The sequence below is a fragment of the Corylus avellana genome, chromosome ca7 (assembly GCF_901000735.1).
Source record: "Corylus avellana chromosome ca7, CavTom2PMs-1.0".
Taxonomy (NCBI): Eukaryota; Viridiplantae; Streptophyta; class Magnoliopsida; order Fagales; family Betulaceae; genus Corylus; species Corylus avellana.
Window position 1 is genome coordinate 10,660,595 of NC_081547.1, and position 4,538 is coordinate 10,665,132.

Here is a 4,538-nt window from a genome sequence, read left to right on the forward strand (position 1 = left end):
ATCTCACATGAATAAAGTAAAACCATTCATAATGCTCAAAATATCATGACTTCTTAAAACAATGCTTTTTTGTTTTAATGACGGAGAACCTTCAAGACAAGATCACTTCGTGTATTCACACTTAAAAGGGCAAACTCTAAATCCTTGCAAGATACCCCAAATGAGTAAGGTAAAATTTGACTTCGCCGCGAACGTGTTCCCAAAAAATTGCTTGCGCACAATAAAGCATAGATCTTGTTGTATGTAAACGTGTACAAGTAAAAGAGTTATGAGTTATACATCATGAAGTCATCTGCAAGATATCCTTTTGTATTTTGCTTTATCGTAGCTATCTATTATCTCTTGGATATGAGCACGTGTCTTTTAATTTGAATGAGTTGTAGGTTGTTGATGTTGACCATCCTTGGCTACAATGGAAAGTGCTATTCCTTTGGTAATTCAGCAGGGAATATGGTAATGGGTATTTTGGGATATTGTAATTGGAGTGGTAGTTTAGAAGGGAAGTATAGTTTGAATTAGAATTCTCTCAATTTAAATGAATCGAAGGATCTTTCCAGTGAAAAGACAAAAATACTCCTTCAATATAACTAACTGAATATTCTACAGTCTATTTATCATGTTCTAGTTTAGCCTAACTAAAATAAGACCAAAAGTTCAAACTTGCTTCTCCTTCCAATTTTATTTTACTTTTTTTTAATTTTAATTTCTGATTTTCTCTTCTCTCTTTTTCTTTCTTTCTCTTGCAGACTCTCCCCAAACCAACAAAATTGCCACATTGTTCACTCCTCTCTTTTTTTGCATATATATATATATATATATATATATATATATATATATGTGCGTGTGTGTGTGAATGACTTATAAATTGATAGTGGTGAATAGTACAAATTTTGAAAAATATGACAGTTACGAAATTATAAATTTTGAAAATATGACCATTCGAAAAAAATTTAAAAAAATAAAAAATATGACCGTTAGAAAAAGACAAAATTTTAAAATATATGAATGTTTGATAAAGAATAAAAAAAAATTAAAAAAATAATATTTAAATAGAATAGTGAAATTGAATTTCTAGTTTGGAGAGCCGGATATATATATATACTTTGAAAAAGTTAATAGCTAAACTAGGAAGAAAAAAAAAACTATTTTCTTATTTAGAATAAATATTAAATTTAAAGAGGGAGATGAGAATGCTAAATTAAGGTGACAAACTAAGGTGGTGGTAATATTGATTGTATGGTTGTGATTTGACAACAACATATTGACACAGCTGTTGGTAAAAAAAAAGAAGACAAATGTAAAATTGGTCCTAGTGGTTAGTATAAATTACAAATCATTTCATGTGGTATAGCAAATAATATATAGGTCCTTATAGTTAGCCTAAATTACAAACCACTCATTGTGGTATAAAAAATAATTTATAGGTTCTCAATGTAGGCCAAAATAAACAGTTTACTCCCTAAAATCAATTTCTATTAAGTAGCTTAACATAATCTGTTACTTTGTCACGTTATACTACTACAGTAAATTAACATATATAATCTCTTCTATCCCTAAAATTTTACTCTGTGCATAACCCTCCCTCATTTTCATCTTCGTCACCACAATTTGGGAGTATTTTGCGAGAATTTGACGGTCTCATTTTGCGAAGCAATTGAGGAAGATGAAGATGAAGATGAGGGAGGGTTACGCAAAGGGTAAACTTTTGGGAATATAAGAGAATATGTTAATTTACTATAGTAGGATAACGTGAAGTGAGGGTTGTCATTTTTGAAAGTTGGAAATTAATAATAACATGTGTTGCATTTTTATTGAGTATAACGCGTCAAAGGGAATCTTTTTTTTTTTTTTTATTCAAATAAAGGAGAAATGTGGCAAAGTGACAGATTTTGTTAAGTTATTTGATGGAAATTGATTTCAGAGAGTAAACTGTTATTTTGGCATACCTTAAGGACCTATAAATAATTTTTTATATCACATGGGGTAATTTATAATTTAGGCCAACTACAAGGATCTATAAATTATTTTTTATACCACATGGAGTGATTTGTAATTTATGCCAACCACAAGAACCAATTTTGCATTTATCCCTACACAAAATAGAAAAAATCACTTAACCTTTATGAACTTTCATCATTTTTACAATAACACCTTAAAGTTCAAAAACTCTCAATTTAGTTTATTGTACTTTAAAACAATTTCAAACTCACATATCCCTTAGGATTTTCTCTTAAATCTTTACTCAGGCTATTGAAATTCCTAAAATATCCTTACGTTTTTTTTTTTTTTTTTTTTTTTTAAAAAAAAGTAGGGTTTGCTGGGTCAGTGACCCACAGCGTGACTAACGTTGGGTCACTAGTAACCCACTTCGGTGGGTTTGGTGGTGACCTGTTGTGGTTTACCTTGTGGCCCACGGTGGGTCACTTGTGGCGCTGGGTCGAGTAACCCACAATAAACCCATCGTGAGTCAAGCAGAACAAAAATTAGCAACAAACTTATTGTTTTAAAAAATAATAATAGAAGATCATAAGATTAAATGAAGTTTAAAAAGGAATAAAATAAAATAAAGTTATTACCCCGGTGCTGTGTGGTACTTTCTCCTTAAGGTTTTGTTTTGCTAGTCTTTATTCAGCTGCACGAATTAAGGATTTGCTTAATTTGCAGGGGTTGAAGCTTCAATCTTAGCAGGTGCATTTGTTAAACGATATTAGTTTAATACCGTAACAAAAATTGATTGATGTAAAAACAAAGAATTTTTTTTTTTTTTTTTTTGAAAAAGTGAAAAAATAAGAATGTTTGGAATGAATTAATGAAAAAATTTGTTTTGTAATGATTTTTTTATTTAAATAGTAATAAAAAGTGATTGATGTGTAAGAAAATGTTGAAAAAAAAATGAAGAAGTACAATAAATAATATTGAAACAAAAAAGTTTCTGCCCCCATCGATCGGATTTGCTTCTTTTTTTCTTAAGATTTTATTCCCTAAAGTTATCATTTTTGGCAAAATGGTTAGTGTGTTTATGCGGGTTGCACCATTAATTCCTTTTCACTTTCTAAAACTATTTACACATTACTTGATAATAAAAATAATCAAGTAATTTATCTAACATTTAATAGTAATTTTTATTGTCACAAAAAATATACTTGCATGAAACATAATTACGCCCACTTATGCATCGTTTCTCTAAAATATCCTCCCATGCCACTCTCTCAACTCTCTCCCTCTAGCTGTTAGGAGCAGCGATGACAGCCACAACCAAAGTAACCGAGGTGGCCGGCGATGACAGCCACACTATCAATGAGATATTGCAAATTTTTTGTAAATCGAATGAACATTACAAATTGAATATTAGTTTGACGAATGGAACATGGGCTAAACGACCTTTAAAGGTCAGATTTGCTTGGTCGTAGTTTTGAAAATATTAATACAAAGAAGGAACAACTCTAATTGCTTGTTGGACTTCAAACCACTAAGTGGTACTTAGTAGATTTATCAAGATTCTAATTTTTACATGGACCTTCAATTTTATGTGGGAAAACCAGTACCATGCATGCAGGCAACAAATAAAGCAATAGTAACAAGTCCTCGTTGAATTATTTTCTTATATATATAAAAAATAAAATAAAAAAAAAAAATAAAAAACCATGATCCCAGCTGTGTGATGTGGCAAATCTTGACATCAGAATGTCTATTAATTAAATGTTATTTTCTAAAAAAACTAATGCAATTGGTTAGAATGAAAAGAAGACTACCACTATAGTGGTTTAACGATCGCATGCTAAAACAGAATCTAGCAATTCTTGTGAGTTGCAGCTGATCAAAACAATAGCAGCAGATTGGAGTAATTAGTATTAAAAGCTTTATTTGAGCAACTATTGATTAATGATCAAACCCTTTACTAAACATAAAAGAGTTCTTTCATCAAAGCATCACTTATTCCAAAAGCTTAAACTTATAAGAATATAAGAATGAATAATTATAATCAGAATTTATATTTTAGCACCCTCTCTCACGGGAGCTTAAATTTTCATTTAATAAGTAAGATCCAACAAATGAAATATTTAATTCAAATAAGAGATCAATGACGGAAACAAGATTCGAACTCAAGACTTTTACATTAATATGATGTTAAACTACTACTTATCCAAAAAGCTACATACACTTACATTCTCCTACTCCCACCGGATACTCTCTGATATGAATTTTAAAATTCCAACAAAAGTGGGAATGTGTATAATGAACTAGCATTGCTCCATAAATAAGAATGAATGGATTTAATGATTTCGTTTATATTATAACAAATCATTGCCCATGTTATTTGATGGGTCCAATTGCATATGAAATGGTATAAGCAAAAACACACATGAAAATGTGATTGATTACTACCCATTATAGAATTTAGGGACCCCAGAGGATACAAGATGGTTCCACTAAAATAGGAAAGTATACAAATCCCAAACATGTTTCTTTAGGGGGAGGAAGAATAAAATATGTACCAAGAAAGCAAAAGACACCAATCCTCCTGTCACCCCAGATCA